The following is a 9879-nucleotide window of genomic DNA, read 5'->3' as shown; positions in this document are numbered from 1 at the left end:
ACACACACATACACACACACACACACACACACACACACACACACACAGAGAGAGAGAGAGAGAGAGACAGAGAGAGAGAGAGAGAGAGAGAGAGAGAGAGAGTACCATTTCTCAATTTTATCTTCTCCTGGTTTATATTTCTGGCTATATTTGACAGACTTAATCCATGGGCTAAGCCTTCTAAGTTTGGCCTTACTTTGTCTCTTATGATCTTTAGGATTTGGGTCCAAATGCAATTTTAAATGTGTTTTGGGGTGCATTCTTTCCTATATTTTATGATTGGTATTGCCTACATTTTACTTTAGAGGAACAAACAATGCTGCTTAAATATTAAATTTCAGAATATGTCTACTTACTAAGAATCAGTCTTGGCACCAGCATCCAGGAAATTAAAAGGCGCATTGCCATGGGAAAGTCTGCTGTTAGGACCTCTCCAAAGTACTGAAGAGCAGTGGTGTCTCTCTGGAGACTAAGGTGCGTCTGATACAGGCTATGGTCTTTACAATCACTTGTTATGCATCAGAGAGTTGGACAATGACCAAGGAGGATAGAGGAGAATTGATGCCTCTGAGCTGTGGTGCTGGAGAAGAGTATTGGGAATACCATGGACTGCTAGGAAAACAAACAGATTTGTCCTGGAAAGGGTTAAACCGGGTGGCTCCTTGGAGGCAAGGATTCTGAGGCTCCGTCTAACATACTTTGGACATGTTGTGAGGAGAGACCGGTCCTTGGAGAGGGACATCATGCTTGGGAGGGTGGAGGGACAGCGGAGGAGAGGAAGGCCCTCTATGAGGTGGATTGATTCAGTGACTGGGATAATTGGGGTGGCAGTGTCAGAGACAGAGCGGAGTTTAGGGCTGTTGTACATAGGGTCGCTATGAGTCGCAGGTGACTCGACCGCACATAACAACAACAACAACAACTAAGAATCTTATGGGAACAAAGAAGATAGACAACAACAATATACAGGAGGTCTTGAATTGCAACCCTGGCTGCACTTGACTGTATTCCAGGGTTTATGTATAACAGTTGTTTGCTATGAAGAAGAGGAATAAATATGAATTACAACTAGTGATTTGCATATGATGTTTAACCTGTGCAAGTCCCTAAACGTAGCTGCTGACGGCATGCTCTTAGCACTGTCTTCCTATGGGACAATCTCAGAGATGAAAAAGGTTAACAGTGAAACCTTTGAAGGAGATTTAAGTTGGCATTGTTCAGTGCATGAGTTGGACACATGCCAGGATCCAGTTAACTTTCTGTTCTAACACTAGCTAAACCTCAATTGATAACAAGTCACTTTCTCAGTGACTATATTGCCCAATACACTTTCCTGGGAATGCCCCCAAGACTGATGTTTGAAGACTATTTAACTTGCTCTTAAATCGGTATGATTTACAGAGCTACCTACCCAGACACTAAGGTGTGAAAAGCAGACAGCTCACCAGATGAGGTAAGTTAATCTATATAATTGGAGTATACTGCAGGATACAGTTGAATTCTGTGGAGGAAAAGTGGTTTACAAATTGAATACATTAATAATGGATATCATTGCTTGTTTACTCATGACATAAAGAAAAAGGTCAAGGAATCAAATAACTCTACTTACAATTCAAGAGTTGTGTTTTCTTTTTTTACTTCCTGCGTAATAAATACTTGTAGTAGGTATTAGCTTATAACTAAAAGGATGTGCTAAGTGACTCCCGTTGAAGAGTTTGTCTTCTGGCATGCTGAATTGCCCTAGGGTTGGTGGCAGCTTAATAAAATATGTGAGTCTTCAGTGTGGAGCTTCTAAGTTATTTATTCCACTTCTGATACTGCATGCATGAACTGCCACTAGGTGATGAATCACTGAAGAGAATGGGAACTGACAAACAACTCTTCCTTTAGTGGCTGGTCACACTGACAGCACCAATAGAAAAACACATCATGGGTTCTAAAATGCCACATTTTCACCATTTACACTGAATAAGACATGAAGCTCTTTAAGGAAAGCAGTAGTACGTTATCATTAAGGGCTGGCTGACAGAGAAGCAAGTGTGCTTTGAACTCTCTGAAGTCATCATTCTTAATTTCTTCTCCCTGGTAGCTGGGAGGCCCACCCACACAGGCTCTGAGCAAGGCAGGGACTATGGCACCTTTTAAAATCTCATTGATAGATTGGTTTCATCAACACCCGTCCTGACTCCGGCCCATCGGGAGGCTCCTGTTCTCATTAGGGTCCTGTAACGTCTGCAGCTAACATTGTTCGCATGCAAATAGAATGACACAGAAGATAAGTGCCATGAAAATTCAATTTCCCTCGACCATCATTACCCTTTTTCTTTTAGTTATTCCCACTTCAATCTGCAGGAGGTAATGCGTGCAATCTGCTGGTACTTTTACAAAATGATTACTGTGTTTTAATAAAGAATTTCCCAGCTATTGCACTAAGGGGGTGTTTTAGCAGATTTCCTGGTTTGTCTCAAGCACACTACCCAGCAGTCCTTGCACAGCTCTTCACACTGGGCTTTCATTATGGCAGATGACTGAGTAGAACTTGTATTTGATACTTGGTTTTATTTCTCTAATTCCCAGGAGCATTTGTGAGATAGAATAGGTGACTTGTTTTTTGATGTTGTCTAGAAAAGAAAAATAAAATACATCTCCTGGTCTAAATGGAAGGACAAATACACCTATTGAAGCATCCATTGTGGTGGTTTTTCTGTAGTATATTACTAAATTTGGATAATTTACAAAAACAAAACACATACCAACAAACCTGGTGAATTAGTTGTGATTCATAGTAACTGACCTTCCATCGAGTTTCAGAGGCTGCACCATATAAAATTCAGGGTGATGTTGATAAAGATGTTATAAAAGTGTACAAGTTTCAAAAGTCACTTATTAGAACTATGGAGAATTCTCACTTGAAGTTAGGTGAAAATGGAAATAATTCAAAAGGTATTTTGCCAGTAGGCCACCACAGCTCCCTGACCTCAGGGAGGGCCTTTGCATTTAAAAGTTGGTTGTTATATTTCGGAGGAACATTCTTCTAAGTGGTACAGCACTCTTCTGTCAATATTCTGTACTGTGATACCCTGGGGTTGCTGGGATGCTGAATCTTGTGCCATTGGTATGCCAAATGCCATAATGGTTACCCGTGGTGGACAGTGTTTGGTGGACCTCCCAGTTTAACACAGGTTTGGAAGCAGGAGTGGCATCCACTTTCCAAACAACATGCCTCTATGAACTTTGATAACTGTCGAGAGCTATAGAGGGGATGCAGGCCCTTTGCTCGTTGGGTTACTATGAGTCATTCTCAACTTGATGGCAGTCAACAGCAGCAACAACAACAACAACAACAACATTATAGCCACAAAAGTTGTGAGTGTTGATCAAAGTGGAAAAAAATTTCAAAATTGAAGAAGTGCAAATATTTCATTTGCTAAATTATTTCATTTTGTAAAATTTTTTGTGCAAATATAGCTTAGACATTTTGGTGAAAGTTTGCAGAGTATCTGTGGAGCATACCATGCAGTTTAAAGGTGAACCCTTGCCAATATGTGGTACAGACAATTATATTTGAACTACCATTTTAGTACTGAGACTTCAATTTAGATATTGAGCATATAATTTCTATAGTCTAGGATTGTAATTACATAGGAGTTAATGTTTATCTTGACCAGGAGAAATGCTGATACTGTAATTTTAAATTTGAAAGAAAACCGTGAATGTGTAATTGTATGTTGATTTTGAATTGCTTGTGTGGTGAGTTTGTACTTTTGAAGAATAATTCGTGACTATGACAATTTCTCCAATTTCCTGTGAAATTAGAATATGGGAAGTGCTATTAGAGAATCTTTTGTACGTGAGTGGTTAGCTGCTTGCATAGTTAAGTAAAAGAAGAGTTACTTCAGTAGATTGGAAGTATCTGCTAATTACAACCCTCTTTCTCTGTAAGCTTCATGGCCTGGCTCAGAAAGGTGGAGCCAATGGAGTGTGACTGCTGAAGGCCTTTTTGGTCCCAGGGGTTTTAAGTTGTTTGTTTAGGTGTTGAGAAAAAACACATTATAACTGTAATAATAATTATGTATTTGGAATTAGATTTTTGCTTTTGGGACATCTTGCATAATGCAACCTCGGCACCATTTTTATGATGTCCCATTTGCATATAGAGCAGTCTGGGACCGTTCATGTATAAGCTTCTTTTGACTATGTATGTCATGAGTATTACTTAAATAGAGTATTAAATGTTCCTGGTGGACATTCCTCAAGCGGGTTTTAACTCTTCATTAAGGCCAAATGGGTTCACACTCCTTTTTTTTTTTTTTGAGAGTCAACATTCAAATGAAGGTTAGAAGATTTAAAATGTTTATAACTCTAGAGCCATATATTATGTTCATATACATTTTTAATAACACAGTGAAAACAAAGTAGCTAAGCAGTGCTATTGGATAATTTTTTAGATAATTATTTCACTGGGATCGTTTTCTGAAATATAGCCCAGGCATTCTATTTTTACCTCTTCCTTTTTTAATTTTTTTAAAATTTTTTACCTCTTCCTCTTAAAAAGCCAGATTTAAAAAACAAAAAAATTCAATTTAAAGGTCAATAAATAAGGTTTTATCGACATCTATATACTTGCAAGCCAAATTTCTTTTTCTTTGACTTCGTTGTGCAAGAATGCTTCAATATCCTTTCTCTTTGTTCCTCCTTCCTCTCCGGTCTTTCTTATATAATTCCCTGTTGCTCAGTTCTTCTATCTAACCAAGTAGCTTTCTTTTTGGATAAGAGAGTATTTTGTGCAATTTTCTAGTTTCTCATGTCATCCAAATTACAACTAAAGTAATTTTTGGAAAATAATACAGTATAATAAATTCTCCATTATAGATTAAAGTTAACCAATAATATATTTTAAAATAATCTCTTTGAAGAGAAGGCATAAATATAACTCATCCTTTCTCAGATGCAATCTGTGAAAACTTGAGAGATAAACAGATTTAACTAGAGACATTTCAAAATGTTTTTGTTTCCTAATGTATCACTATTTTAAAAACAAGGAATATAGTAGAATTGTGTGGTCTATGAAGCATGGTGGATAAAACAGTGAAACAGAAATTTAAGCATCAAATGAAGATCCTTTGATGGGAAAAAGTTTAGTCTATGCATTGATGAAGGTGGACTCTAATCAGAGGAAGCCACTCTTTTTCAGTCATATTTTCAGTGCCATCTTGCAAGGAACTCGAGTATCAAAGTGTGTGGTGTGCTGTGTTACCAGTGAAAAGGTTACTGGTTCAAATACATCACCCACTCTAAGGAGGAAAATTGACGGTCTTCATTTATAGCTCTTTTTGATTCTTTTTTTAAATACGGATTACTTCATGAATGTGCATGTCATCCTTGTGCAGGAGCCATCCTAATCTTCTCAGCATCGTTCCAGTTTTAGTATATGTGCTACCGAAGTGCTCACTAGTTTTAGTTTTCATTTTTGTAGGGATTTCTAGCCTGAGTCCTTGATGGGTCTCCAGGATTTTGCAATGATTGACTGGCAGTGGTTTGTTGTTAATATTGTGTGCTTGTTGGTTTTATATATGACTTGTGGAACCCAGTTTTCACTATATCAAAAAATGTTCTATTTCTGTTAATAAGATTTTAATTGGCCCACTATTTCAAAAGTAGACAATTATTCCTACTTCCTAGTCCACTTTAATCTTGGAGCACTGCTGAAAACTTCCCATGGTAGATGACATTCCTGGATTTGAAATATTGGTGGCATATCTTGCAGCATCAGAGGAGCATACAAACCACCAGAGTAGGACAAGCTGACAGCCAAATGGTGGTTAGATAAAATATGAATGTGTGGTGGTTGTTGTTGATTGCTGTCGAGTTGAGGTCAACTCATAGTGACTCTATAAACAAAAGACCTAATGCCTGTCCATAGCTATCATTGTTTCTCTTAAGTTCATAGAGTTTCTAGAGGCATGTGGTTTAGGAAGTGGATGCCACTTCTGCTTCTAAACCTGTTTTACAGCTGGGGGCTCCACCAAACACTGCCCACAATGAGAACCATTATAGTGTTTATAACCCCACAGCACAAGGTTCAGCATCACAGCAACCCCAGGTTACCTCATACAGCACATTGACAAAGAGTGATGTGCGAAGTGGAAGAATGTTCCTCCAGCTACAACAGCACTAGTCTTAATTAGTGGTTACGTGTTGTCCAGTCAAATACAACTCAGTAAGCTTTGCACAAAAGACCTAAACTCTGGCCTATGATTGACAGCATTTCTGTAAACCACATATATTTTGTAGAGCTTCCAGAGACTTCTAGTTTAGGATGCTTCCCAACATGAATCAATCTGGAAGCTCATCCAAACATTGTATGTAATAAGTAAACTTCATGGTATTTGACAAGACTATGGAAGAGTATTCAGCATCACAGCAATTCCAAGTTGTTCAGAACAGCAAATAGGCAAATGATTGCTGTGTATTTTACAGAATTTTAAAGCCACACCCTTAAACAGGCCTCTGCCCTTAGTCTAAGGTTCAAGGAAGACCCATTTTTTGAGGGGGGAAAAAAGAACATTAAAACACAACAAGTACAGTTCCAGAAACTTCCCTTACATAGCTGCCATCAAGATATAGATAGATAGATAAAGATATATAGAGAGATATATACACACACACTGTATTGTGTGTGTGTGTCTGTGTGTGTGTGTGTATATATATATATATATTGCTTTTATGAACAATAATAGCATGATATGAACAGAAAATGTGCAAAGAGCTGGAGTCAGAAAATCAAAAGGGGCTGAACTCTCCCAGCATTTCTTAAACTGAAGGAACTGAAAACAAATTCAAGCCACTAGTGGCAGTACTTAAGGATGCTTTGGGCAGAGTGTTAAATGATCCAAGAAGCGTTAAAAGAAAATGGAAGGAGTATACAGAGCCACTGTATCAGAAGGAATTGGCTGACACAGAAGAATTTCATGAAATAACATATGAGCAGGAGCCTATGGTGATGAAGAAGGAAGTTAGAATTTCTATAAAAGAATTGGCAAAAAGCAAGGCTCCAGGAGTTGGCAGCATACCAATTGACATATTTCAACAAACAGACTTGCAATGGATGTGCTCACTAAGTTGTGCCACGAAATCTGGAGAACAGCCAGCTGGCCAACTGACTGGAAGAGATCAACATTTGTTCCCATTCCAAAAGAAAGGTGACCTGACAGTGTGGAAATTATCAAACAGTATCATTAATATAACATGTAAGCAAGTTTCTGCTGAAAAATATAAAATAACTGGAGTAACACAAAAGAGAACTGCAAGTAGTGCAGATTGGGTTTAGAAGAGGCTGTGGTACTAGGGATATTACAGCTAATGTTAGATGGATCTTGGCAGAAAGAAGCCAGTACCAGAGGAATGTCTATTTCATTGAGTATGCAAAGGCTTTTGACTGTGTGGACCACAACAAATTTTAGCTAACTCTGAGAATGTAGATTCCAGAGCATTTAATTGTGCTTATGTGAAACCTATACGTGAACCAAGAGGCAGTCATCAGAACAGAGCAGGGAGACACTGGATGGTTCAAAATCAGGAAGGGTGTCCACCAGGCATGTATTCTGTTTCCATACCTTTTCAGTCTGTATAAAGAACAGATCATTCGGGACACTGGGCTGTACGAGTAGGAATCTGACATCAGGATTGGTGGAAGATTCATCAACAATCTGCGTTATGCAGATGACACATCCCTGCTTGCTGAAACTGAGGAGGACATGAAATGCTTGCTGCAGAAGGTCAAAGACTGAAGGCTTCAATATGGATTGAAGCTCAACATCAAGAAAACAAAGATTCCCACCCACTGGGCCAAAAGGCATCATCATTATGGATGGTTATGAGATTGAGATAGTTAAGAGTTTCAGTTTACTTGGCTCCACAGTCAACAATTTTGGTACCAGCAGCCACGAAATCAAGAGATGAATTGCATTGAGAAGTCAGCTGTCAGGGACTTCTCCGTAGAACTGAAGAGGAACGACATCAGGCTGGTGACTAAGGTGCACCTGGTTCAGGCTATAGTCTTCACAGTTGTGTGCTATGGTTGGAGAGCTGGACAGTGACTAGGGATTATAGAAAGATAATTGATGCCTTTGAGCTCTGGTACTGGAGAAGAGTGTTGACTATATCATGGACTACTAGGAGGACAAACAGGTTTGTCCTGGAAAGGGTGAAACTGAGTAGTTCCTTGGAGGCAAGGATTCTGAAGCTTTGTCTGATATACTTTGCTCATGTTGCAAGAAAGCGAGGTTGGCGCAGGATAGAGCAGGATTCAGGGCTCTTGTACATAGAGTTGCTATGAGTTAAAAGAGACTTGACACATAACAACACAAACAACTTTTTTTAAATTTTTACTGTTTATCTTTTGGTATTGTAGGATACTTAGGTATATGGTGCAGTTTGGCAGTTGTATATTAAAGTGCTTGACTAATAATCCTATCTTTACACATTTAGAAATCTACCACATAAAAAATGACCTTAAAGATATTATGCAAGGAGAAAAACACTAGCATTGTTTTCTGCATTTAATTAAAATAACTTTGTAGCAACCTACAATGTTTCCATGGGACAGGATCCAAGAAGTGTTGTTTGTTAGATGCCAAGTTTAGTGTCTTAATGAATTCTTGAAATGCTGCTAATGGAAACAGTACACACCTGCTTCTTTGTCACTCTCTCCATCATTAAATGTGATAGGGTCTAGAACATTTAAAAATTACTGCCTTGCCTTAAATTCCATCTCCGAATTTCAGGTAGAAGCCAGAATAATGAGATGAGAAGTTCCCCTAATGGTTCCAACTATTCCATGGATGTTCTATCTATTAACCTAATCAGGTCATGCACAGGAGATAGGTTTGTGATTTTGACAACTGTGAACACTAGTTCCATTACAGACAGCATAAAGCAATCCACGATGAACAGTCCCCTAGCTCAAAAGTTGTCTGGGTAGAGATGCTTCGGCTTTATATATGCCAGTTAATGGTGTGGGAAAGAGTAAGGGAATTTAAAAAATGGTGGTCCCACTTGATCAGGTATCCAAATTAAGTGTGCTGAGTACTTTTGCTGTGCATGCATCTCGTTAATACTGTCGTTGAAGAATAGAGACACATACTTCCAGTAGCCATTTTCCTACCTTCAAGCAATGTGACATAATTCTCCCTGCTCTCTTAAGGATGCAGTGATCAGGCACCTTGATGCTTATCTCAGAATTTTATGACTTTGATGCTATGGACATATTTATTACTCTCCTAATTAAAAGGCACCCTCTCCAAGACATATCTGTTTGTTCTCTTGGCAGTCCATGTGATGCTCAGTGCTCTTTGGAAGCTAGAATGATGAGGCTTTGCCTTATATACGTTGGGCACATTGCTAGGAAGAGTTATTCCTTGGAGAAGGACATGATGCTGGGAAGGGTGGAGGGTTGGCAGAGGAGAGGAAAGCTTTCAAATAAGTGGATTGATATAGTTACTGCTGCAGTGTGTGTCAGGAAGTATGGGGATGGCACAGGATAGAACAGGGTTCAGAACTTTTGTTCATAGGTTTTCTGTGAGTCATACCTGACTCGATGACACCTAACAACAACAATTGAAAGGCTGATGGTTCAGATCCACTAGCTGCTCCATGTAGGAAAGATGAACAACCTCATCATTAAAAAATCAAATCTTGGGTAGCTCTAGTGGCCTAGTGGCAAGAAGCTTCACTGTAATCCCAGAGGCACAGAGTTCAAATCCCCCAGATGCTCTGCTGGAGAAGGAGGGACAGTCTCCTCCTGTACTAGTCAGATCTGATTTGAGGGCGGGCACACACACACACACACACACACACACACAAAATAATAAAATAAAA

General features: G+C 39.0%; 1 protein-coding gene across 1 annotated transcript in view; it reads left to right on the top strand.

The window, feature by feature from the left end:
• ROBO2 (roundabout, axon guidance receptor, homolog 2 (Drosophila)) overlaps positions 1-9879 on the top strand; it is an 843022-nt gene that overhangs the window by 163204 nt on the left and 669939 nt on the right. The window lies entirely within an intron of this gene.

The sequence above is a fragment of the Elephantulus edwardii genome, unplaced genomic scaffold (genome assembly GCF_000299155.1).
Source record: "Elephantulus edwardii isolate Elephantulus edwardi_28Jun2011 unplaced genomic scaffold, EleEdw1.0 scaffold00081, whole genome shotgun sequence".
Taxonomy (NCBI): Eukaryota; Metazoa; Chordata; class Mammalia; order Macroscelidea; family Macroscelididae; genus Elephantulus; species Elephantulus edwardii.
This window is presented reverse-complemented; position numbering and strand designations above follow the sequence as displayed.